The following is a 27,802-nucleotide window of genomic DNA, read 5'->3' on the forward strand; positions in this document are numbered from 1 at the left end:
TATCATGAAAAGTCCTTTACAATTATTCTCTGTCAAGTCTTCAGACACAGTCACCTACAAAAGCACTCTCCCAACACTTTTCTTTCCAGTTTCTTTGCAGCCCTTCTGGCTTAGTGTGGTGCCTGAAATTCTATAATTCAACAGTCATGTAAATAAAACCTCATTTGAAGATGTTGAAGGTCATATTGAACTTGGTGTGTAACTTAATGGACTGCTCCATAAAAAAGAAAACTCATCCACATTCCTAGGGACCAGAGCTGCAAAAGCTATGTTTGTTTTTAGCAGGTATGTAAATACACTGAAAGGAATAATAGAAATGGCTCTAGTAATATTTAACAACCTAGTCCTTGCTGGGCAATAAGTCATTGGGTAATTTCTGGGAAGGAAGCAAGACAGAGATTGTAGAGACAGCTGTGAACAACATTGTGGTCTTTTCTGAAGTTCTGGCTGGAAATTACCATGAGTTCAAGAGGTAAAGAATATCCTGATACATCCTGACTGCTTATCCAAGAGAAAAACAGGGGGAGGAAAAAAATATTCACTGAGTACCTCCTCACATATTACACCATTGCATATGGTAACCCTATGACAACCTTGTGGGGCAAACTTTATTTGCCCCATCTGATGGACATGAAAATGGTAACTTAGAAGTAGAATACCTTGTTTAAGACTCATAGACAGTAGAGTCAGATTCACTATTCAATTCTGACTTCAGAGTCATGCTCATAAAATTACATGTTCTTTATGTCATGGAACTTCTCCAAGAGTTGACACACTCCCTCCTCTTTCTCATAGATTCCCTCTCCCCAGATCCCAGCCTGATCTCCATCAAGGAAGCTCCCAACCCTCACTGCTGGTCAGCTGCCTGGTTACTGAGGTTTTAAACTTCCTCTTCTTCACATCCATGTCCCCCAATCTGTGTTCTACCTTGGGAACATTTCTCCTATGTGTTCTCTTCTTTTTCATTTTCACTCTCACAATCTGGAGTGATATCACTTTTCTTCTGGATCCTGTCTTTACAGCCTTCCTATCAATCTCAAATGTCCCCTATCCAGAAATGCCCTCTTATCTCCATCTGTCCCAGCCTGGCGAACACAGTCTCCTAGGGAGGGGATGACGTAGGATATGTGTGGTATGGGGAGTACTCTCACAATTTAACCTAGATGATTTCTTTCAGCCTACTGTTAAGATTCTCGAACAGAGGTCTTTCTCTTACTCACTCCACAGCACGAATTATTGCTGTCAGAAACCTGTGATGATGATGCTCATGTTCTTTCTTGTGTGCTTGTGTGGATGGTTTGGAACCACTGCCCTAAGCCATAAACAGCTTGAAGGAGGATACTCAGTTGCTGATCATGCATGACTAGTACAGCATCTGACACTTAACAGATATAAAATAATTGTTTGTTTAATAAATCAGCAAACCGTGAACTCCTTCAAAGAAGGGACTACATCTTGTATTAGGTATATTTAGGTGATAGTTGGTGCTCATTGTATGCTAATTGAAGTTATAAATAAAAATGCATAGATGATATAATTTTTATTAGCATGTTCAGCTATGTTTGGCAATATTGAGTTACTTCTTTATTGCTTATAAGTAGTATAACTGAGCTCTTCATCTTTGACACTCAACCTAGAATCCCCAAATACCAAAGGATTTTTAAAGATAGTAATGGGAACTGGAAGTTATTTTCTGTATTCCCTAAAGGCTAACAAATAATGCATTTACTCAAATGAAGGTTAATTAAAATGACAAATTGCTTTGCTTTTGGCTGGAATGTATCAAATTAGTATGTGGTAACCTATTTTGTTTACATTATAAACTCTGATTGGCTACTATGTGATTAATAAAAATGAGACAAATTAGTTATTGCTAAATAAATACAGGTTATTTGATACATACAATCTTTCAAAGCAGTCTCCGTGGGAACAAGCACATTCAAAGGGCATTTTCCCCTTCACCCTCAAAGTAAGAGAACAGGATGAAAAAACAGGTGAGAGGTCCGGGCAGTCTCAACCCGCCTGGTATAGATAATTGACCTTGGGTTCTGAGAACTGCCTGTTAGTATTTTTCCTTCCCCTTTAGGATGAAGAAACTAATTTTAATTAAAAACTCTGGGAGGCAAGTTGTCTTTATTTCTTCCATATCTGAGAGCTAATGAGGCCCAGGGAGGTTAGGTGACCTTCCAGCAGCTGCAGACCACAGAGCTGAAACTGGAACTCTGTCCTCCAAGGCCCGAGCCTACCACTTAGTTCATGTGGATATTCTTTCTTCTTGATGTAACAAGGAGGAAAAAGTTAATGATGAACATTTAACTATTTGCTCAACAAATAATCTACTGTGCACATACTGTATGACAACATGGGCCAGGAAAAATCCAGCCAGAAGAATCCAAGTTATCAGAAGAGAGAAGGGGAGGCTTGAGGATGACACCACAATATCTCAAGGGGACACTTCTACCCAGATTCACCTCCCTGGGTGTCACCCTTAGTCTCCCCACAGACATTCAACCATGGCTCTTCATTAAATGATAGTCCAGATGCCCTTAGCCTGGCACTGTAGGTATTCTGTAATTGGGTCCACCTACCTGTCTTCCACATTCTTTAGGTTCTCTTCACACCCTTGCCACGAGTGGCTTGTGACCTCTTTATAACATACATCCTGCATGCATAGCATTGTTCCTATTCATGCTGTTCCCCCGATGTAAAAGCTCAATACTCAATATCCCCATCTTCAGGCAGAATGCTTTCCCTGCTTCTCTGACTGTGAAGTTATTCCCTTCAGGCCTCACTTGAGTACTTCAGTCACTACAAACCTGTCTCACTCCCTAGATCAAGTTCCCTGGAGCAGGGCCAAGTCTCTCTCATTTGCCTGCCACTGAAAGCACAGTCTTAAGTCTCAACTAATGCCATGTGTCAACCTGACTCTGTGCCAGGCACTGGTACCAAATGTATTATACACCACTTATTTAATTCTCACAGCGCGCCATGAAGAAGGTGCTATAGTTATCCCAGAGTCACAGACAAGAGCAGAAACTCAGGGCAGACCTGTCTTAGCTTGCTCTTACTAGGACTCTAAACTTTAATATAGTCCCTCCTCAAGTAAGGAGAATGAAGGAAAAGGATGCAGAGATGATGATCTTCCTTGTGTATGTCTTAATTTTTTGAAGTATTACTCACAAGAATTGGGTACTTTCAGAACATAGGAAGAACTTGGACTCAAAAAGGATGGAGACTTAGGAGTTTCAATGCAAAATAGAGAATTAAAAGATGATATGTGAAAACATGGACCATATCCACGAAAGGGCCCTTGGGAACCCTCACAGAGGAATGAAAGGAAAACATTTACATTTGTTCTGATGCCCTCTTTATCTGTGATGATGCTGGGTTCTTAGATATCTCTATTAAGATGGAACCCTGAGGATGTCTGGGATTGTCAGAGAGTGCTAAGAGATTGTAAGAGAGTTTCTGACAGACTTCCAACCACATCTACTTTATTGAGTAGTTTTTATTTCCTTATTTCAGTGACCTAAGGATGAGAGAAAGGCCAATCAGCACCACTGCAGAGCAGCTACAGTTTACTACGACATCTTGGCAGAATATCACACTAACTAAACTTTCTGCAAGGCTGCTGTGTATTTGATATGAAGACAGCAGACGGCTGTATTTTAGATGTAAGAGCATGTTACTGAGAAGACAGTAACTATTTTTGCTCAATGTTAAATTTGGAAACAAAGCTACAAATAGGATGAATGAATTGTCCCTGGTCACATGGCTCATCAAAGGAACATTGGGGTGCTATTCACTGGATTTTCCTACTCTTCCCTCAGAGTCTTTCTGCAACATCACCTTATTGACTATCCAAGTTTGAGAGCACATTCTCCTTCTGAATTCTTTTGCAGAATAGTACATACAGACTTGTAGCTAATGAGCAAACTGTTATTTCTCCTTCACTATGTTTCATTCTTGAGCTATCATGCTACTAACATCTACTTTATTGGTTTAGAGTAAATTATTCAGCTCTTAATTATCATATTATGAATGTTTAATTTTTGCCCTGATATTGTCACAGAGAAAATGTGCCCTCACACCAGTGGGCTCTGGTTCTGAAATGTGAATCCACATTTTCTTCCTCTGCAAGAGCAATGCCTTTTACAGTGGCTCAGAACATGTGCAGTCTTTGCCTAAGGGTTCCCCAAAGCTGCATACTTTCTTCCTTACCTAAGAGCCCATGATTAGAGAAGGCAATTGTTAAATGCTGGCATATCTAGGGGAGCACATTTCTTAAAATAATTTCCAGAGAAACAGAAAGTCAGTTCAAGAACCAGGAACTTCAGTTTGTAATTCACTTGGAGTAAATATAAGAGAGTGAAGTTTCTTTTTAATTAAGGTGGAAGGGAAGCCAAAAAGTTTTGCTGCAAAGCACATAGTTCTCTACGGTGCATTGCTAATGATCATGTGTATCTGTATCATTTTTAAGTCTACAGTCCCTCTAGGTCTGCATTCAGCTCAGAGATCGTCTGACTAATTTTCTATATTGGAAAAATCAGAGAATCTTATTCACCATGTCTCTAAATTTTCCAAATCTGTCTGCTCCTCACTGTTTTCCACATTTTTCTTATCTCGTTCTTATTCCTCCAGACCAGCATATAAGCTGCACTAGGTTTTCCATCTGTCCCTACCATCCACAGGTCCACCAGTGTGATCTAACACCTAACTCCAAACCACATTAATTGTGTACTTAAAATCCTTTCACAACTCTGGATCCTTCAGCAGTACCTCTCCAGATTTTCAATGGATAGGTCCATATGACTAAAGAAAAAAAAAATCATAACTCCGGGACCATAGTCCTAGTCTGAGCTGGTCCACAACAAGGTCAGTGTTTCTTTACAGTCTCTTACCTTAAACATAGTCCAGAATTTTTACATCCAAACAATTACATGTTTTTTTTTTTAAAGTATAAAATTGAAGCCTTTTTTTTTAAACCACCACCCACTAAAATCTATGAGCAACTTGGTATCTTATCTATGGTCCAAATCTATCTCTGGGCTTTGCAGTCTCTCTGAAATGCCACCTCCTATTCTCAAGCATATATATGTTAGTGTTAAAAGCTCTATGAAGTTATTCACATGTGAGATTCTGAAGGAAATAGCAATTTATTGAGACCAAATGCCAAGTACTGTTATATTCTTTCCATAAAGATATCATTTGTTATCTAACCACCCCCAAATGATGAGTATATTATTCTTATTTTATAGATGATGGAATTGAGGCTGAAACATATCACACACTTTTCCCAGAAAAAGGACAGGAGAAAGCACAGCAAAGAGGTAATGGCAGTTATGGGTGATTTTAATATATACTTTTCTCTTTCCAACCTTTCCCAAATGTCCACAAATCGTTCTTCCTAATAGCACTAATATAAACTATATGAAAAATTAAATGAGATAATCCATTTGAGAATCCTTAGCACAGTGCTCGCTACATCAATTTTATTCTCATTCCTTATTCATCTTTGTATCCATCACACCATGTAACACCCACACTCCTAATAAAGAGCCAATAAAACCAGGTTCTACTCAATTGGATTAACAATTCAACTAAAGATTATTTTAATGTTATTTTTCCCCAATAATAAATATACAACTATACATTACCTGCACCAGGGACAGCCTGGTTAAAATGTGTCTCATTAAACTGAATCTAAGACTTCTGTTAGCCAGTCGAGATATAACACCTCACATTTATTAAGGTCTTCCTATGGAAAAAAATACTATGCTTTGTGCTTTAAGGGCATTATGACTTTTAGTCATGCTACAACTTCATGAGACCCGCATTATTATGATCCCCATTCACAGAAAAGTAAATAACACATCCAAGGTTACCAGACCAATGAATGAAAGAACCATACCATAACTGGTATGGTTTCATTCCAAACCCCTCCTTTGAAATCCTCATGCTAAACCGTACAGCCTCATTGCTGTTTCCACACAAGCATTTCTAATTTTAGACATGTTCCAAGCCATCGAGTGCCTGATATATATCAGATACTTCGATTCATCTTGTTTTATCCATACAATAAAGCCTACTTTACTGAGCCTTTTTATATATGAGGAAAAAAAAAGAAGGTTGAAAGGTTTGCCTAAAGTCCCATGGTATGGGGCAGGGGTGGGATTAAAAACTAGTTCAGGCCAAGGAGCCCCCTGATTTTTGTGACTGCATGCTGCCTGTGTTTGTGCAGGGCCATAAAACTCAACACACACAGCAGATCTTTAACCACACTTTTAATAGAATGCCAAGCCAAGTATAAGTACTAGATATGCCTTTAGCAAAATTCAGCTTTGACTTTGCATAAAAAGCATTTCAGAGCCTGTAAAGGAAGTATTGAGCCTGCTCAGAAGCAGTTCATTTGTCTCTAGTCTCCATGGTTCCTGTCCACTGCAGAGGTTTGCAGCTGCCCAGCCTACCTCCGGGTTTGCTGCCTGCTGAGCATGCCTATTTCACTACAGTAGGCAAATGGACTTTGCAGAAGGAACACCTTGATGCTCCGCTCTTCTATTGATATGCAACACATCCCTGACCTAGCAAATGGACCTGAATTCTAACTACAATTTATAGACCCAAGTCCTGTTGGGCTGAAAGAGAAGATAAATAGACCCTCAGGAAGTTATTTGTTGGGGACTTGATCGCTGGACATGGATGTTCATGGCCTTGTCCAAACCCATAAGCCAATGCCATAACTGCTATGCTTCCAAGGGAGCCAACAGGGCTAAGTCAGGGAGGAGTCTAGTTGAGAGTCTCAGGCAGCAGCTTGAGGAGAGAGAAGGGGGTCTCAGAATCAGCATTCTTAGTGGATAAACTGTGCTTTTTTTTTTTTTTAAATCTGTCTATCCAATGCCTTTTCTTTTGGATTCTCCTGAGAAAAACAGTATAGGCTCAGTCCCACCCAGTTAGATACTGAGGCTATCTGAACTGTGGCTGATTTCTTTGCAGGGTGGTAAGATAGGGGTGGAGAGGTGTCATTTGGAATTTTTCTGGGTTTCTTAGAGCTGCTTATGAGGGACACCCTGAGTTTACAATCTCATCTTTGGTCCCAGGCTGGTTTACCTCAGGTCTCTTGCTCAGAATAGAGCTCCACTCTGGGTGCAGGCATATATTGCTTTACTGGCTTAGCATTAACCCTCTGGGACAGGTCCTTGGGAAAGCATTCTCCTCTGAACCAGACTGTCGGCGTAGTCAAGAGGATGCTACCTGCAGGTCTACAGGTGCCCACTGACAGGTCCTATCCCAAATAACCAACCCTATCCCAAACCTGGTTGCTCCTCAATATTAAGTTCTGGCATGCTATCTCCCTTTGAGTGCTCTTTCATTTTGCTATTTGAAGACTAAGCATGCTTTGAAATTAAGCCAATAGAAATCTCCTAGGAAGAGTCATTGAGACATTATGGGAAGAATATACTACTTCTCTGACCTTCAAATGTGGGTTATATTCCCATATGTAGCCATTTATGTGGCAGTATAGCAAAAACATCACTTTGAATTTAAACTGCCTGGAATTGCATCCTGCTTCTACCAATGATGACCTGGTATGTGACCTGGAGCAACTTACTTAAATTCCTTCTGATCCAGTTTTCTCTTTTATATAGAGAAATGACAGTTAACTATGTCACAGAATTATTGTGAGTATAAATATGTTAATAACTGTAAAGTGCTTAGAACAGGGCCTGGGCCTAATTTATAACTTTTTTTTAAAGGAAGGATAAAACAAATATAAATGTTCAATAAGTACTAGTGATGATTATGCTTCAATGACTGAACACTGAGGCACATAGGGAAGATTATATAAATTCCATTGCTGTTTCATTAGTGTTTTGTCATAGGGCGAGTGTATACATGTATTCATTTATAAACAACAACAGAAGTCAGTAGTTGATATCAATAATTTTTACTAATAATATTAATATAATAATGTTAAACATTAATTGAATATTGGGAAATAATTTTCCATAGTTGTGTTTTTTTTTTCTTCTGTATAACTTGTATTTTAGTCAGTCTTTTCACTGGTGTGACCAAAAGGACCCAACTGGAACAATTATAAAGTAGGAAAAATTATTTGAGGGCTCATTGTTTCATAGGTTTTAGTCCATAGAAGGCCGTTCCATTCTTGGTGCTTGAGGTGAGACTGAACATCATGGCGGAAGAGTGTGGCAGAAGGAAGCAGCTTACATCATGATCATCAGAAAGCAGAGAAAGACTCCTCTTTCCAGGTATACGATATATATACATACATCCCAAAGCAATATCCCCAATTAACCACTTTCTCCAGCTATACCCTACCTGCCTCTAGTACCATTCAGTTAATCCTACCAGGGATTAATTCAATGTTTAGGCTAAGACTCCCATTTCTTTGCTGAATCTTCCTGCATTGTCTCACACATGAGCTTTTGGGTGACATCTCACATCCAAACCATAACAACTTGTAAGAGAAGTACTACCTACCACTTGTTCTAGATTATATTTTAAAAGGATACACATACAGCAAATAGCCCCAGAAGAGAGAAATATTGTCTCTTTCTGAGGCAAAAAACAGGCATACTTACTGTCTATTGTGGAAGATGTGGGTTCCCTAAGTTCAAGGCTTCTCTTTTATAATGTAACCCACTACACATCTGTCCATCCATCTGGCCTGATCTGGGTTACCCCCGGAAATTTTTGGGGTCAGGTACTTTTGCAAACAGTTGATGCTTATGCTTCTTGCTGTACGGGGAGTAATAAAGTCCTTTGTCTCTGATCCAGGAGACTTGTGTCTTCTGCCAGTATTCATGCAGCGATGGCAGGATGACTTGATAGCTTGCAAGGCTGGCAAAATTTTAAACTCTACACTGTTTTTAATCCCTATTTATAGTTTCGTTTTGGTTTTGCCTGTAAAACCAATTCCATCATGCATCTAAACAAATCTGTGTCAGAACTGCACAAGCCATCTTCCTAAAGTATTCTAGTTTTTCCCAGGCATTACTAAGTCTCAAGGGAAGACTGCATTCCAGTGAATCACACCCTTCACCTGTCAGCCTCAACAGGGAGCTCAGACTACATTAGACTTTCCTATAGTCAGGCCACTATGTAGAAAGACCATGAGGAATGAGGCATTTCATGGTAAGAGAGATCATTAATATGTCTTTTAGTTCAAAATGGAGGCTTACCCTCTATGAATGACTTAGTTAAAAGCCTAATTGGGGCCTAATTTATAACTTTTTTTTAAAGGAAGGACAAAACAAGTATAAAACTAGCGACTAGACACTCTCTTTTCTTGATACAATGAAATATATATATATATATATATATATATATATATATATATATATAAATTGATCCTTTGTTCCAGAAAAGTTTTACTAGATAGAATCAGTCCAGCAATAATGCAAAACAAACAAACAAACAATACTTGGGTTCATGTTTTGATTTTTCTATTATCATAAGTGACAAGGAATTTCTTGTCACATATGTGAACCTGTTTCATTACTTATAAATATGGGTGTAAGGTAAGGGTGTAATACCCTTTCTCTTATTGGGTCATTATGAGAACTGAAGAAAAAAATAGTTGTAAAAAAGGTCTATTATCTGTGCATCCCAAATATGATTTATGCATGTTATACTTGGCCTAATGGTAGACAATAATATGGTTTGAATTTTAAGTGCCTCCCAAAAGCTCATGTGATAAAGGCTTTGTCCCCAGTGCACAGTGTTCAGGCAAGGGACATTTTGGGATTGGATCAGGAGGGCTCTGACCTCATCAAAGAATTAATCTATTGATGGATTCACAGCTGAATAGACTATTGGGAAGTGGTAGAAACTTTAGGCTATAGGGACTAGTTGAGGAGAGAAAGTCTTTGAGGACATAAGTTATATCTTGTCCTTGGATCTGTTATGTCTGTCTGTCTGTCTCTCTCCTTCCTGGATGCCATGAACCAAGAAGCTTTGCTCCACCAGGCACTTCCTTCTTTGAGGTTTCATCTCATGACAAGCCTACAGGAATGGAATCAGTCAAGCAGTGAACCACAAAAGGGGAGAGGTGTTGAGGGCTGGTGATTTGAATCTGGGAGTCATCAGCTGTAGATGGCATTTAAATTGAGATTCAGTGAGCCCATCTAAGAAGGGAGGGTAGAAAAAGAAGAGATTCTAGGCCCAAGCACTTCAAGTTACAAATTCTATAAGGTAGGGAGGGCTCAGCAAAGGAGAGGGATTATACAAGTCTCACAGGAAGTAAGGCTTGAGATCAACTTCCTTGAATGTGAAGAGCTGACATCACCTGAAAGAATACCTGTCCTGAGCCTACTGTGGATCAGGTGTTGTGATCATATCCCTCAAACCCTCAAAGAAGGGTATTACTGTCCTCACTTTACAGTAAGGGAACTGAGACTCAGGGACATTAAGTAACATGACTTGACAAAGAATACAAAATACAAAAAGGAGGGAAAGAATTTTAAATCAAGTCTATCTGGCTGAGTAGAATTTGAAGAGTAAAAAGAGGAGCAAATAGTTACTGAGTTCCCCATTTCTGGTATTTTGACATTCATACCCAAAGCCTCATGCTTGGAACGTTTACATCCTGGATCTTACTTCATCCCACAACATGGATATGAGGTCAGAATGATTAGCTTTGTTTTTCTAGTGAGGAAATTGAGATTAAGGGAGTTTTAATGAACTGGTCTCACAGATAGTAGGGCTAAGATGGAAATTCATATTTCTCTGATTACCAAGCTGACTTTTTCTCTTCTACTCCTTATTCCTGCTGGGAGTTGTAGAGAGAAAAGATAGGAATGTGGGTCCTGGCTGATATAAGAAATGCACCAAGTGCCAGCCCAAGTGTCTGGGCATGCCACACTTCAGCAGTTCTTCCTGCCCTTGTCTCTTCTCAACCAAGGCTCTAAGTCTTCTAGAAATTGCTCTCCAATGAACTGGCTCCTTGAACAGATGCAGGCAAGGAAGATACTCTGCCTCATCTGCCAGGACCTTTTGATAGCTCTTTTGCTAATTGGGATAAGTACTCACAAAAACACTATGATTTTATGTCAACCAAATTATCTGGCACTCACAATCCAAATTAGAGATTCAAGACACATGGCTGGCATCGGAGGAGGGAGGCACTCCTTCCTGCCATGATTAATGATCTGGAGTTTCCTGTATAGATGGGAAGCTAAGGAAAGTGACTCTGTGACTACTATTTGTGGACCTGCTAGTAGGTTCCAGGCATGATGATAAATGAGTGTGTGTGTGTGTGTGTGTGTGTGTATGTTTGTGTGCACGTGTGTGATTGCATGCATGCATGCATGAGAGTGCATGTAAGACAACTGGAGTGAGAATAAAGGATTATGATTCCCTTCTTACAGATGAAGAAACTACAGTGGTCCCTGTTTATCCAAGGTTTCGGTTACCCATGGTAAATTGTTATCTGAAACTAGTAAATAATAAATTCCAGAAATATTAAATAAGTTCCAAACTGCATAGCTTGCCATAAAATCTCCCTCCACTCATGTGTACCATCCCTTCATCCACCATTTCCACTCTGTGCTATGTATGCTACCTGACCTTGGGTCACTTAACAGCCCTCTCATTTATCTGATAGGATGTAGTGGTATCACAGCACTGGCATCCGAGTGGTTCTTATTTTACTTAATAATGCCCCCAAAGCACAAGAGTAGTGGTGCTGGCTATTTGGAAATGCCAAACAGAAGCTATAAAGGGCTTCCTTTAAGTGAAAAGGTGAAAGTTCTCAATTTACTAAGGTGAGAAAAAAAAATCATATGCTGAGGTTGCTAAGATCTATGGTAAGAACAAATCTTATACCCGTGAAATTGTAAAGAAGGGAAAAGAAATGCATGTTAGTTTTTCGGTCACATATCAAATTGCAAAAGTTATAGCCACAGTGCATAATAAGTGCTTAGCTAAGATGGAAAAAGTATTATGTTTATGTATGTACAGGGACAAGTAGTATATGCAGGGTTTGGTACCATCCATGGATAAGAATATAAAATGAAGAAAACTTGGGTAGAGCACAATTTTCAAGGTTATATGATGAGTAGGTGGTGGAGCAAGGGGCTAGATCTCATTCTGTCAAAATCTTATGCCCTATAGCAACTATGAAATTATTTTCAGTTTGTTTATTTTTTACTTGAAACACTGAACAAAAGGGATTTCAAGAACCTGATGTTCTTAGAATCTTTTATGGTGATCAAATCATTTCAGGAAGATTCAGAAAGAACCAGAAGGCTCTTTACAGGAGGGCTTCTCAAACTTCACTGTGCAAACAAATCACCTGGGGATTTTGTACAAATGTAGATTCTGAATCTGTAGGTCTGGGGAGGGGCTTTCTCTTCTGCATTCCTCACTAAGTTCAAATCTTAATTTCCCCATATGAAAATTTCTCCCATATGGCAATGAAAAGGCCTTACCTCATGGGGTGGTTATGTAAATTAAATGAAATAATGCATAAAAGGCACTTAGTATATAATGCCTGTCAGCACAGAAGGGCTCCATCAGTGGTAGCTATTTTTATTTTTTAATAAAGCAAGTTGTTTTACCAGATCAAAGGGACCAGAGGGTTTTTCTTCTAAGGTTTTCATGACGGCCACTGCATAAACAATGGGAGACTATTACTGGTCCTTGGGGTTGGCCTTTTGCCTCCCTATAATTCCAGCTTTGAGAAGGCATTGAAGAAAGCAAAGGCAGAAACTTAAGGCATGAAGGGGATTTAAAAATTATCTGACCTAGTCCACATCCCTCCTTACACAGATCAAGAAACTGAGGGCCTAAGAGAGCATCCCATAGCCCCTTCTGGTCAGCAGGCAAGTCAGTGGCTGTGAAATACACAACCCAAGTCTTCCCAGACTCAAATTTATGCTTTTCTCATATTATTATTCAACTGATGAATTTGCTACAGATAGCATGTCAGATCTCTCAGATTTGCCCTCTTCTTTTTCCCTCATTGTTCTGTAATTCCTCATTTTGAAAAAAAAAATGAAATAAATAGAAAGTCCCAAGTCTTGAGGCCTCACTTGATTTTGCATACACTAAGATACAAGGCATAAATCAACACAGTGAGTTAAAAATAAACCTCCTAGGTGGCTCTAGCATTTTCTGTTTAGCTTTTATTCCCCTTTCTTTTCTATTCTTCCCCACCCTAAGCATGGAGTAATGCCAACCTTAATTATGCTGGAACAGTTAGGCATTGGAAGTAAAGACACTGTACATGGTGAGCTCTCTCCAGGCTTCCTGTTTCCACATCAGTGAGGTGATTAGCATCACTATAAATAACAATAGCAGGTTTCATTAGTAGTTTGATTTTATTCATTTGTGTGCTCATTCATTCATTCAGCAAAACATGAATATTTACTTTGTGCCAAGTTCAATGCTAAACACTGGGGAGAAAGAAATGAATATGATTTTCTTTAAGAGCTTCATAGTCTAGTGCAGGGAAAAACATTTCCTAAACTGAGGGACAAGGTCTATGATGGGGAAGCCTAGGAGCCTAGGATTACAGATGAATAGTACTACCTAGCCTGGAGGGAGGGTCACAGTGTCCAGAGGGGTGGCTTATGAAGTGTCACAAATTCATTTCTTATTCTGGCAGCACGGATGCCAAAACTGAAATTATTCAGAGCTAATCCGGATGCTAAAAGAAATCTCTAGAGAGAGACTATGCAGAATATTTGAAAGAGATTTTAAGCCTGGGTTCTAGTCTTGGTTTCATATCCATTATATAATTGTCCTCAGACACGGTAATTTCACTTTCTGTAGCCTGATTTTCTAATTTTGAAAATCAAAGAATTTTTTCTAGATTGTGTCTAAACCCCTTTACATCACTGCAATGTGTATGTAGCTCACTAGAACATGTCTGTCTTGAGCTCAGGATCACACCGTCCTTATGTCTCTATTCCAGGGCCTAACACAAGTCTCAGCACTGAATAATATGTGTTTGTGGAGTATAAGAGAATTTAAAATTGGTTGAGGCAATAGGTTAAAAAGATGAAGTCTTTTCAAGCGATGCACTTAGCTGGGATTTTAAAAGCTTGTCTTTAGCAGTAGACACTATGACTTTTGGAGGCCTATGAAAATTTTGTACTAAATGAACAGGAACATAGACAATTTTCAATAAATGTTACTGTTGGCGGGAGTGACAGTAGCAGTGGAAGCCACAGAATAATCTGACGCCAAACTTCTACCACGGAAGGTCTAAAATAATAATTGATGTGTTGTTCACTTGGAGACTGCAGCTCCAAGACTTTCAGGAGAAAAATGAGTTTAATGAGAAGAAAGGCATTCAGTGAACATTTCACACTTGAGTGCAAAAATAGGAAAATGCCAGAAGAAGCAAAGGCTTTCATCCCAGCAAGACAAAAAGAGCCTTAAGAGGGTGAGACTGAAATGGGACAGTGTCAGACAGCAACCAGAATCCGGAGGAGCCTGAGAATAGAGCTCCTGGCCAGATACTCACAGGACTGAAGGCTTGGATGCTTACTTAAGGTACTTCCTGCTTCTGGGGCTGATAAGGCATAGATGTCAGTCTCCAGTCACCCAAATTAGTCTTTCTTTGTGGATGAGAAGTTCTTGTTTATGTAAATTCCTTCTTTATGAGCAGTAAGTTGACAAAATTGCCATAATTGGGTAGGAAAGAATGAATTATTGTCATTGTTATAGTCATTGTCATCGTGTTAGCTTTCCATGACTGTTCAAAATACCTGAAATAAACAACTGAAAGCAGAAAACATCTATCTGGACTCCCAGTTTCAGAGGTTTCAACTCATGGTTGCATGGCACAGTTGCTTTGGGCCTGTGGTCCCACAGTACATCATGGGGGAGTGTTAAGGCCTATTTACCATGTGGTAGCTGGGGAACAAAGAGAGGAGGAAGATCCAGCTTGGAATACCCTTGCAGGGCACTCCTCCAGCGACCTAACTTGCTTCTACTTGCCCAACCCTCCAAAGGCTTCAGTGCCTTCCAATAGCACCAAATGCTGGGGACCAAGCCTTCAAAATGCAGGTTTTTGGGGGACATTCATAAGCCAAACTATATAAATCATTTTTAAAAGTTGTTTCCCAAACAATGACAATGCAAAATGGGCAGTGGTCAGTGAGGTTTGACAATTTATTACATTATATATGTGTATATATATATATATATATATATATATATATATATATAATTATTTGTCAGTTATTCTTTTTCTTTTCTTTTTTTTTGGGGGGGGGGTGGTGGTGGTTACTAGAGATTGAATTCAGGGGCAGTCAACCACTGAGTCACATCCCCAGCCTTATTTTGTACTTTATTTAGAGACAGTGTCTCACTGAGTTGCTTAGTGAATCACTTTTGCTGAGGCTGGTTTTCATTCTCAATCCTCCTGCCTCAGCCTCCTGAGCTGTTGGGATTACAGGTGTGTGTCACCATACCTGGCAGGAAGTTATTCTTAAACTCCTCTGCAATTCTGAATAGTCATCTGTAAAATAATTTAACCCATAAAAGGTTGTTTTAGGAGGCAATGAGATGGTTAATGTAGAGCTGGCCCATGAAGAGTGCCCCAACAAGTGCCTCTTTCCAACCAGGTCTGCTTTTCCTTGGAGGACTGCATCTGTACAAGATAAGGCAGAATGGACAAACAGGACTAACAAAACCACAACAGGCCCAGGTGAGCAATGTGGTGGAGAGGATAGTGAAACTAAAGACTCTGGGCTGTGGCGGGGATGGTTAGACAGCAGGAACTCCCAGAGCACTAAGTAGTTGGAACTGCCAATTTGTACAGATCTGAAAGTCTTCAAGCCATGACAAATGGTTCAGAATCTCAGAGAAATGTATGGGTCTACGGCTCTGGGCACTAGTTCTGCTGCTCCTAACAGCACTTTAAGCACTGTGCATTTATAGGAAACTTGCTGTATGCAGGTCATTGTGATACATCCTTTCAGACATTATTTCACTTTATATTCACAATAACATGTGGAGGTAGGTACTATTATAATTGCTCTTTTACAGATGAGAAAACTGAAATTCAGAACATTTATGTAGTGCTCCAAGTCACTGGTAAATATAGTAAGGGGCAGAGTCAGGACTCACACCCTGTCTGAACAGCTTTGACTCTGACCATTATGCTAGTCTCCATGGCAGCAAGCTTTGGAACTTAGGATGTGCAGAGGAGACAGGGTGAGGGTGACTGCTATCAAGTTGTCATTATGTGTAACATAAGGTGTTATATAATTTCTTATAAAGTCAAGGATACTGCATTTCACAATTTCAGAGGGCACAGGAACCTCACACTTATCAGATATTCACATTTTAAAAAAAACACAAAACAATTTTCTGGTAGGTGATAGAAGATAGATTTGTACCAGGTTGCCATATTGGCCAGTGGAGAGGCTTTTATTTTTCCCAGTGTTAGACATTTGTTCTTAGAATAACCCATGTATATATGTTCTATCTAGAAGTCCTTTTTCAGGAAGCTGTACGGTACTATAATTCCTTCTTTACTCCATCCACAGCAAATTGACCATAGAGGACTGGCTGGCTCAATGACAGCCATAGGCTGGAAACCTGTAATGACAATGACATCCTACACTGTATATTGACCATATGACTCCCACTCCCACTTTTGGTAGAAAGGAAAAGTAGGGAAGAGGGAGAGAGCGATTTTATTATTTATGGTGGCATATTCAATTAGATCAGAATATAAATGGGCCAGTCACCATATTGATGGTCATGGCATCCTTTTTGGGGCCAGGCAAAGGGACAAGCTAGATTATTCTGAGAACGTTCTCTCCCTCTTTGCATTAAATGTCTTATGAATCATGCTGTTCCTGAAATTCTTTTTGATGTTTGTCCTCTGTTCTTTTCTGATTCCTCCCATTTTTAGCCTACACCTTAGCCTGGAGAGCTCAAAGTCATCCTTGTGTTTCACTCATAATACAACCCAGCTTTCCAAAGCTACAGCAGGCCACACAGAGTTGGAGACAAATGCCTACACAAAGGAGGTTTCTCTGCCTGACTGGTCCTTTCGACTTGGATCTCTACTGAATACTCTGAGGAAGACAGAGAGTTTGATTTCCTGAGATTCTGATATCCAGACAAATTGCAACACCATCTCATCCTCATTTCACTAATGAGAAACTGAGGCACCATTGGGCTAGTTTACTTGTCAAAGTCACACTTGAAATTGGGATGCTTATCTCCTGGCCCTGCTGCTTCTTGGCAGCACCCTGTGACCTGCCCTGCTAAATTGGCTTGTGCTTCTGATCTTATCCCTCACCAGGCTCTAAGGAGAAAACAAATCTATGCCTTCTTTTTGCCTAGAGTAGAAGATCCATTTCCACTAAGACTATCACTGTGTTGGTTCTAATGGGTCAATTTTTCCTTCTTGCCATAGATTTTTCTGTTATCATCAGTGAGTGACTAAACACCTCTTTCAGCAGGGTAAGCAACTTCAAGAGGAGCCCATGGTGTCTCAAGTGGACTCTTACCCACTTCTAAACAGTTTCAAGGCACTCCTACTTGTTACTAACTGTTGTCATAAGAATAGCAATATTGATATAACTAATGTCAATTCTTTTCAGTTGATGATCATCGTCATATAGATCATCACCGCATTGATCAATTTATTTGGGTGTCCAGCAAACATTTATTTTAGTTCAAGTTTTGTGCCAGGCACTAAGAATACAAGTATAATGAAGTAGAAACACATGTTATTTTCTTAGCAGCAGACAATTTTGCTAGAGAGAGACCCAATACCATGGGTTATTCTTTGGTTACTCTGCTTATGACAAAAAGGTCCTAGAGAGATTGAATATCTTCTCCCCAAGATTTCTGAGAAGTTGGTGGAGCTATTCTTCATGACACAGAAACAGGATTTATCTTCTGAGTAAAGGGGAGATGGCAAGAGGAGAAGAATGGAGAAGCTGGGGAGGAAGAGGCAGGGGCCATGCTCTGTAGGCTGGCCTAAGGTCTTTCCTCAGGACTCCGTAGATCTTTAACAAGATTGCTCAAGTCACATATTGGCTGGAGTGGATGAGCTTGATTTGTGGAAACCGAGGAAGAGGGTTGATGAGCAGAAAAGAAGGAAGAGCACTGGTAGTGGATAAGCTGGGATGGGAAGAAGGAAGGCTTCCCTAGACTGTGCTTTCAAAGAATATGAAAGCCCAAACCAGGCCCTCAGAAGCTCATGGCCCAGGAATTTGGCAGATGATAAAACTGGGGCAGGGCTCTAGAATATAGGGGAGCATGGTAAGCAGTAAGTACCCCAAGAATAGGCCATTTACCTCTGCCTAGAAATTACACAGTAGGAGGTGACAGGCCACCTATAATAAAAATGAACAGAAAGTCTCTGGACAGACATCAGGAGGGCATTGGTTAGCTGTGAAAATGCAGAGACACATTGAGTATTTGCTGTGTCTGGGAAGTCAAGTGCAAGGAAGTACAGAGAGAAACTGGCTGGTGAGGAAGATGGGCCACACCTGGGTTGGGGGGAACGTATGGCAGAGCAAAGGGTCACTGTCAAGAGTTTTGGAACTTGTAGCAAGATGTTTTTATTCTAAGAATAGGGAAAAGCCTGTGTTTTATACTGAAGAAATTCAGTCCAGGTAAAGCAATAAGGCTATTAGGCAGAATGGACCAGCTGCCTGGGGAATTGGGCAGAAATCATCACCCCTATCAATGGGTCTACCAAGGACACCCACATTGGAATAGGTGGCCTTGTGGGCAGACACTGTAAAAAGCCAGTAAGACCTGCTCTTGGCTTGGTGCAGGTGTGTTACTTACTTGACACCAAGCAGGTGGGTTGAGAATGCTGTTTGACTACAGGAATATTATGGAGCACATGCTATCTCTAGGTATGAGCTCTCTGCTTGGGTCAGGGAGACAATCTAGAGTGTTCTTTCTCTACTTTAGGTAACATGGAATGTGGAAGTCACCTCTGCTGATCTGTAGCATCTACTATCAGGTTTGGACATTTATTTGGGAATGTATTATGTGCCAGTCTTGGTGACAAATACTTGCACATTGGTTAGTTCCCTTACTCTTCTCAACAAGCCTGAATGGATGTTGGTGCTTCTTTGTGTTGTTATCTCTTCACTGATAGGTATAGTATCCAGAGGTCACATGAGTAAGTTCAATAATTGGATGAGAAAAACAGAGTTTGAACTTAGAAAAATTAAATACTTCAGATTCCTTTATTAACACTAAAGCAAGCTTCATGGCACTGTGGTCTATAAATTTTTTTTTTTAAAAAGATGCCACACTCTAAAACTAAAGAAGTTCACTTTCTGGAGGGAAAACAGCTTTACAAATATCTCCTTGCAATGAATCATTGTGACCTTTACAATTCCAGGAGGCAGGTGCCATTATTACCCACATTTTACAAATAAGGATACTGAGACACAGAGAGGTTGAATCATTGTCCCTGTGTTACATGCTTAAAAGTGGAAAGCAAGGATACAGAGGCCAGCCCTTAACCTCAGCACTATACCATGCTCTGACCTAGAGTTGGTGACATCATTACTCCCTACTCCATGACCGGTAACTCTGAGATAATGATTCTCAGTTGGGGGTGATTTTTCCTCCTAGCCATAGGTAACCATATCTGGAGACATTTAACAGTCCTCACTAGGTGAGAGGGTACTTTTGGAGTTTAGTGGGTAAAGATCAGGTATGACGCTGAACATGTCATTATGCACAGAACAGCTGCCACAACAAAGAATTAGCCACCCCAAATGCCTACAGCACAGATGCTGAGAAACCCTGCTCTCCTAGAGCACCTGGGAGACTGCTGTAAGGCATGGCCTCTTGTCTGTCTTGCTGTGTGGTGAGCTTGCCTATGCCTACCACAAAGCTGAGCCTGCAGTGAAGATCTATAAATGTCTTTGGAATAAAGAAATAAATGAATGAATGAAAAAACATACAACCAGGATTGGAAATATCAATTAATTCTGGCCATTATTCATTAAATCATACACTTTGATTTTAAAAAACAATACACAAATAATGAGCTGGAAATCACTGTCCCCAAAATGATTTTCAGTGGGAGAAGCAGCAGACAAGCACACAGAACTATGGGCCAATGCAAAAAAGTGAGGCACAGAGAGAGTCATCTGGGGCAAGGAAGTTCCAGTCTCAGGCTTCAGTGAGAAATGTCCCTTGGCAAATAAAGTGATGGCTTAAGATCTACTGGGCACACTTGGATTTTCATTTTTGATTTTTTAAACATATGAACTCAATTAATATTTGGAACAGGGTGAGAATGTTGGATGACACTAAAAAGCATCTCCCTCTCTACTTTCCTGTGCTGCTATCCAAGGCTGGTTTCCCTGCATCCTCCTTATTGTGGATATTCAAGATTGGTATTGGAGCAAACAGACAAAAAATACCAAGTGATGACTAATTAATTAAAGACCTAGAAAAATTACAATGTTATTTATTGCTCAATTACAGTAATTATTTCATCTGTGTTTGTGGTACAATTATCTTCCCTTTCTCTGCATGGTTTCTGGCTCCTCCTCTAACTACCCACTCTACTCGTATGTTGGTGTTTTTCTTTGTCACTGCATATCCTTGGGGAGAAATAGATGAGATATTAAATTGCAAAAAATGACATTAAGACTGAAAGTACCTCAGTGACCTATTTCATTTCACATGTAAGTGAATTGAGCCTTAAAGGGCAAAAGGACTTACCCCTTTAGAAAGACCAAGACACCCAGTGGGAACTTGGATTTCAGAATGCAACTAACTTTGCGATCCCATGGCAACCTAATATCTATGAAGTATGCATTTTACTTTTGCATACAGCAAGTGCCTAATAAACAGACATTTGTAAAAAGATACCAAGAAACCTATATCCTTACTAAGTGCAGAATGACTTCTCTTTAAGATCTGAACCTCTGACAGTTCCGTGTTGTCTGGCTTCCTTCAAGACACATGGATGTTTAGGGGAGAGAAATACAGAGGAGAAGAGTTTTCTTTTTTTCCTTCTCTTCAGAATCAATTTTCATGTCTAAATTTAGAGAAATGACAGGTGGTGCAAGGGAGTTCCTCTGGATTTCTTTTCTTAATGAAGCAGAATGACACAAGAAAAGAAAACGGGGCTCTGGGAAGGAAGCCTGAGGTCCCATCCTGGCTCTGACTATACCTGATCTTGGGAAAGTTATCTAAACTCGATGCCTCAGTTTTCTTCTGGAAATATGTTTATGGCTACCCTATGTGGTTGCTTTTAGGAGTGAATGTGAATGTGTGTAGCACAGTCCATCCCAAAGTGCACAGAAGGGGCTCAGCATACAGCAGTTATAAAAGCCTTTTGGAGCCAGGTGCTGTGGCGCATGCCTGTAATTCCAATGGATCCGGAAGCTGAGGCAGGAGGATCACAAGTTCAAAGCCAGCCTCAGCAAAAGCAAAGCGCTAAGTGAGACCTTGTCTCTACATAAAATACAAAATAGGGCTGGGGATGTGGCTCAGTGGTTGAGTGCCCCCAAGTTCAATCTCTGGTACCTCCCATCCCCTGCCAAAAAAAAAAAGGGCTTTTGGTAGATCTGACAAGAAAGTGACAGACAGTACTTTTTTGTCTCTAGAGGATAATCAGCAAATTTGATTTCCAACAAATTCAGCAGAGAAAGAAGGGTAAAGACTGGTTATTCAAAGAATTTGAGACTGATGTTGAAAATGTACCTTGCATTGGGACCCCTGATGTTAATATAAATGAAATAATGATCTTGTTACAACTTCTGCTTGTATGGTGCTCAGCTTTGCAAGAATTCATTTAGTCCTCCCCCAAATCCCATGAGTTGCTGCTAGTATTCATTTTTCATAGCAGAACTACAGCTCAGCCAGCTGAGGGGCACTGCTCAGTCACTCAGGAGGGTCAACAGGAGCTGGAACTTAGTTCTTCTGATGATTCTATTCCAAAGTGCGTGGTCAAGGTGATCCTGATCTCTCAAGCCCAATGCCATCCTCCCACCCACCCCACCAGCTACCTAATGAGAGTGGAAACTACACAAGTAAGTGGTAATCTCTTTACTCAACAAAAATTATGTTCTGCTGCTGCTGCCCAAGGTAAGGGACTTACATTGGCAATAGGGGAGGGGGAAAACAGGTTTGGAAGGAGGAGCAGTCACTCCAGCACCCTGCCCCTATATGCAGCCACACACAGTGCACTTCTCTGGGCTCATGTGATGGTTTGAGATTTTCACTTTGAATGGAAATGAGGCAACAGAGGGGATTGATACCTCAAACTAAATATCAGTTATTTTCCTACCTCTCCTTTGTTATTAGTTGAGCCCCTTTGATTACTACACATATAATTTATATGAATGAATGTATGCACATATATATGTATATAATTACACATACATGCATATACATGTGTGTATATATATACACACACACATTTTTTGAGTATTGTCATATGTGATCAATACTAAATTTTCTATGTAAACATGAGACACAAAAAAAATTAGTCCTTAGCTTAATTTTTTCAAACTTAGATGAAGTTTCTCTTATAATGAAATAGGAAAGGAGCTAATATTTATTGTCTTTGGTAACTATTAAAGCTACTAAGATATTAAATCTGTGATATATCAGTTAATCCCTAAAATAGCAGTGGAAGCTAGATAATATCCCCATTTTTATAGGTATGGAAACTGAGGTGCCAAGAGAATGTATAACTTTATCAAGGTGATACATTAATACGTGGCAAGGGTGGGAGTTAGCCCTTACTCCAGCACCTGCTGTCTTAACCTCCATTGTGACTAGGGTTACTGTGAGCATTGGCTCTGAGGTTAAAGTCTGAATTCAGATCATCTCCCACTTTTACCAGCTGTGTGAACTTGAGCAAGTTATTTAATTCCTTTTAGCCTCAGTTTCTTTAGCAGTTAATTGAGGATAGAATCTGTTGCCTTACAATAAATTTGTAATAGGTACAGGTTAAAAAAATAAAGATTGGCAGAGTATAAATTATATGGGGCAATATTTTGGAGAAGAGGGGAGTATTGCTTTGTGGTTAATAATGCTATACTTGTATTGGGAGAATCTGTCTATGCCTGGTGAGTCACCAGGCAGGATAGATGGGATGGCATGGACACAACATACCAAGACTGCATCAGATGTTCTTTGGTGCTAGTAAAGGAGGAGGAAGACCCTGGAATGTAAAACATGCAGTAGCAAATTATAACAGCCCCCAACACAGGCAGGGCAGTGTGGCATGTGGATCAAAGTGAATGCATCTGCAAGTGAACACGTGGGGAAATCGGGCTCATCATCCTGTCCATTGTGATTCTGCTGTTGCGTGTGTACTGACTGCTCTTAATTGCTGTGTGCTGTTCTTTTCATACTCTGGAAATGGACTGAATGGACCACAAAATGTATTTCAAAAGACAGGCAATCTGTGGTGAGAATAGAAACCTCCTTTATCTTTGTATAAAGAGGCCTGCATTTTACAAACATGATAAGAGCAAGATGATGACTTTCCCAGGGTAGAATGCTGATTAGAAAATGAACATGATTTTTTTTTGGGGGGGGGCATTGGGAAGATGGAATGATAAGTGAGTAGGAATACTTAGCTTGGTTGATTCTGTTTCTTCACCAAATACTGACAGGGGTTCCTTCCCACACTTGGGGAAAACACTAGCTCTTTGTCTTGGTTTCTTTTTGAAGGGAGACCAAGGAGATCATGTGCTTGATATTTTGTCAAGTGTTGGCACTATGCTGAAGGACAACACTCTCTCTAAGGGCATGCTGTGTCCCATGAGATATTTATAATAAGAGGGTTTATGGCCACAAAGTTTGTAAAAACTATCCTGTCCCACTGAAAGTTCAATGCCAAAGCCAATTTCTTTAGATCTTTGGAAGGTTCTGCAACAAACAAACTAGATATTGTTTCTTAGTTTATTTACTCATTGCAATTTTCTGCTTACTAAATAGATTTGGTCCAAACACAATTTTTTTAAATTTTAACAACAAATACACTGCAGGTAATGTTGGCATATAAGATCCGCATCACAGTCCTAGGAATCAGGACCCATGAAATTTGGTCCTGGTTTGATACTAACTTGCCATATGATACTGAGGAATAGCTTATTTGCCTCAGTTTACTCACCTAGCAAATGAGGACAGTCTATTGAGCTTAACTTATCACAAAGAGCTGCTCTGCAGTCAAAATGCTATCAGTGATAACATCATCAATTTTAATTCTTAGAAATAATGCATTAATTGCTGTGGTCAATGTGTGGTTCCCCCAAAATTCATATGTTGAAACCTAATGTAGTTAAGCACTGAATTTGTTGGTGCCACGATCTTGAACTTATTGGACTTTGACTGTAAGCAGTACATTTCTGCTGTTCATATATTGCTCAGTATAAGATGTTTTGTTAGAGGAGCTCCGATGGACTAAGACAGTAATGTAACAGGTTACTGTATTTCTTTATATTTATAAGGCTCATAAGAAAGCCTTTATTTCACTTTCATGTAAGACAGCAAAACAGAACTTAGCTAGTCCTGGCTGATACAGCAGTGTTAATACACTACGCCCTTACAGTTTTCTTGGCATTATCTATAAAATGAAGCCAATTGTTAATAATTACATAAAATAAAATACAAAATAGCTAAGTTTAAGCATAGTAGATTCACAAAAAATAGCTGATTCATTTTGCCTTTTAGTGATTTTCAATATTAAGTATTAAACAGTATTGATAATGAGTTTACCTGAAATTATACCCTGACATTCTATTAATTCACAGCAAGAAAATAACAGTATTAATAATATTTTTATTATTATATATTTTCTACATAGTGAAGCCTCTTCTTAGGGCTTTCTATTTTGTTAATAATTTCATCTGTTGAAGAAATTAAACAAACAACACATAGAATTAGGTAAAGAAAAGAACAAGACCTAGAATCTAGGCCTTTAACTCTTAAACCCATGATCTTAAAGCAACCATACAACTCTGCCTTGCTATACTTAAAAAAGAAATGACAATTTATTTCTCAACTTGAACATAACTCTATCCTTCATTTGGTAATATGGGGCCCTGACCAGAATGTTGGCTATCCCCAAGGCAGGAAGCCATGCAGAGTACCTGTTCTCCTTCCTGAATATTTATGATTCAAGGAGAAGTGACTGCTAGCAGTTCTAAGCCTTCACCATAAATCCTCATGCGGAGGCTGTTCTGGCCACAGACAGTTGCAGATTGGATTGGACGAGGAAAAACTGAGCTTGGGAAAGGTTCTTTGAAACTGCATAATCAGATTATGATAATTTCATCAAAACCCATTTCAAAAAGCCAACATTTATCATTAGTTTTTGTACTTCCTAATTATTTCATGAGAGTTATTCCACGCTGGAATGATAAAAACTCGAGCTTCAGAGAGCTTTTCTGTGCAGTGTATACACAGCCAATATATGCTATTGGCATGTGGGTCACATTTGCATTCGGGGACAGTTTTCTAAAAATGTCAAAGGAGGTGACATATTTTAAAAGATTGATACTGGTAATGAGCATTAATTTCTCTTAGCCACTTTCTACAGCTTAAAAAAAAAAAGTCCCAAAATAGTGAGTCCTTGCCAAGAGCAAAAAATTTTTTAAAAAATTACTCAAGGTGCACAAATATTTTCCTTGGGAGGATTCCACATACCAGAATACCTGAAGACTAAATCACTGAGAAAGGTACCTGTTGTCCTCTGCATCCTCCAATGATCCAATCCTGTTTTCCCTGTGGATCTTCTATCTGATGGAGGCACCACCTTTCATCCACTGTCTCCATCCACAATTGTTAAACTTATCTTGACAATCAACTTCCCCAGCCAGCAAAACCTAGTCAATCACTGGCTTCTCTAGTAGATGCTTTTCAAATCCATCTCCTTAGCTCCCCTATATCCACCACATCAGTTGAGGTGCCATCCTGTTTCCTCTCAACTAACAGCATGTTTTTCACATTTTTAAGTAGTTGGAGAAAATCAAAAGCAATACTTCATGACACGTGAGAATACATGAAATTCAAATTTCATTGTGTATAAATAAAATGTTATTGGAACGCTGCCAGGTTCATTCATTTGTGCATTGTCTATGACCAATTTTGTGCTGAGCAGAGCTGAATAGTTGTGATAGAGAACGTGTGGCCTGCTAAGTCTAAAATATTTACTCTCTGGGGCTTGACAGATGAAGCTTGAGGATTGTCTGTAGAACCATTGCTGCAGCATCCTCCCTTTTCCCCTTGCCCCTAGTCCTATCCTTCAGGACATTCTCCACACTCTACTCACAATGATGTAACCAACCTTCAGCTCTGATATTGCTGATCCTGTGTTTAAGTTCCTCCCACTGGGGCTGGGGATGTAGGTCAGTTGTTGTAGAACACTTTCCTAGCATGCATAAGGTCCTGGGTTCAATCCCCAGTGCCACAATAAATAAATAAATAAATAAATAAATACTTTCAACAACTTTCAATGACTCTAATCCATATTGCAAAAAAGACTTAAGTTTCAAGACTTAAGTTTCAAGTTTCTGTATGTTCTCGTGTCTCGTGGTATTCTGTCTCATCCAATACACTCCCTGCCTCCGTTTGATATTCTAGGCTTTTCAGATATACCCTTTCCTCTTTCCTATTCTGTTTAGACAATCTCTATTCTGTTACCCATTTCCTTGAAATTCACCTGATTGATGCCTACTTATCATTAAGAGTTAGGTTTCTGGGAGCAGTGGCCCATATGTAGAATCCTAGTGACTTTGGAGGCTGAAGCAGGGGGATCACAAATTCAAGGCCAGCCTCAGCAACTTAGCAAACCTTGTCTTTAAATGAATAAAAAGTGCTGGGAATGTAGATCAGTAGAAGAGCATCCCTGGTTCACTACCCGGTACCAGAGGAGGAGCAGGAGAGAGTTCTGTCACTCTCTAGGAAGACTTCCCTGGCCCCCACTGATCTGGGTGTTCCCCCACCCCCACACAGTGCTTCCTTCCCTCTTCCTTAACCTACCTCACACACCTTAGCATGGAATACCAGATTATTCAGTGAATACTGATTGACTAAGCAATGTTATATTTCACTGATAAATTTCTCCTCATATTTCAAACTTCATTCAATGTTCTTATTCATTAATAATATGTATATTTTTAGATCTTCTACATTGACCCACCCTAGAAATAGTCATATTTGCCTTTGGGAATGGGTTGTAAGGGATTTGGAAGAGTTTATAAGTAATGCAGTTTCACCAATAAAATAGTCTGCACATAGAGAAATATTCTGTGTTTCAGTAAACATTACATTTGTTCTAAATTTTAATTATACCAGTTCTTTCCTATGAAGAAACCACTTCTATTAAACTAATTAGATAAAAGTTCAGTGCCAAGAATAAAATTGATTCCTAATTTTATGATATTAATCAGCTAATAAAATTTAGTTTTTCTCTGGTATAGAGGCTGAGAAATCTTAAAGAAAACCAGGCCCCATAAGTCAGGTAGTAGGCTAAAATTATCATTGGGGTAATTAGTTCTAGTGTTAAAGTTCTATGATACCAAAATAAATATTGTGTCTTTCTTTTCTTTCCCCAACTCACTGTCTTCTTTGTTTCCTTTCTTTCCCTGCTGCCCAGACTCATTTTATTTTTGACAGTTTAAATGGGTTCTTTACAGACCTCATACTCTGTTATAATAGATTTTTGCCAAAATCTCAAGTTGCAGTAATATTCACAATAAATCAGTCAGATGGCTATTTTACTAGGAAAATAGGGAGAACACAGAAATTACCGGTTTAGCATGGAGTAGCAGCTTTTGCCCAGTTCTACTACAGTGTAGCT

The 27,802-nt window shown here is 39.5% G+C and overlaps 1 protein-coding gene and 1 long non-coding RNA gene across 2 annotated transcripts in view; one reads left to right on the plus strand and one right to left on the minus strand.

The window, feature by feature from the left end:
- Tenm4 (teneurin transmembrane protein 4) overlaps positions 1 to 27,802 on the minus strand; it is a 1,383,002-nt gene that overhangs the window by 1,131,312 nt on the left and 223,888 nt on the right. The gene's annotated exons all lie outside the window — the stretch shown is intronic.
- On the plus strand, positions 14,273 to 20,420 carry LOC131424108 (uncharacterized). The gene is made up of 3 exons (XR_009226608.1): positions 14,273 to 14,520; positions 15,597 to 15,679; positions 16,895 to 20,420. It is a non-coding gene; the product is annotated as an uncharacterized LOC131424108 (long non-coding RNA).

This window comes from Marmota monax, unplaced genomic scaffold (genome assembly GCF_021218885.2).
Source record: "Marmota monax isolate L192 unplaced genomic scaffold, Marmota_monax_Labrador192_F-V1.1 WCK01_AAM20220418_F8-fsc00068, whole genome shotgun sequence".
NCBI classification, from domain to species: Eukaryota; Metazoa; Chordata; class Mammalia; order Rodentia; family Sciuridae; genus Marmota; species Marmota monax.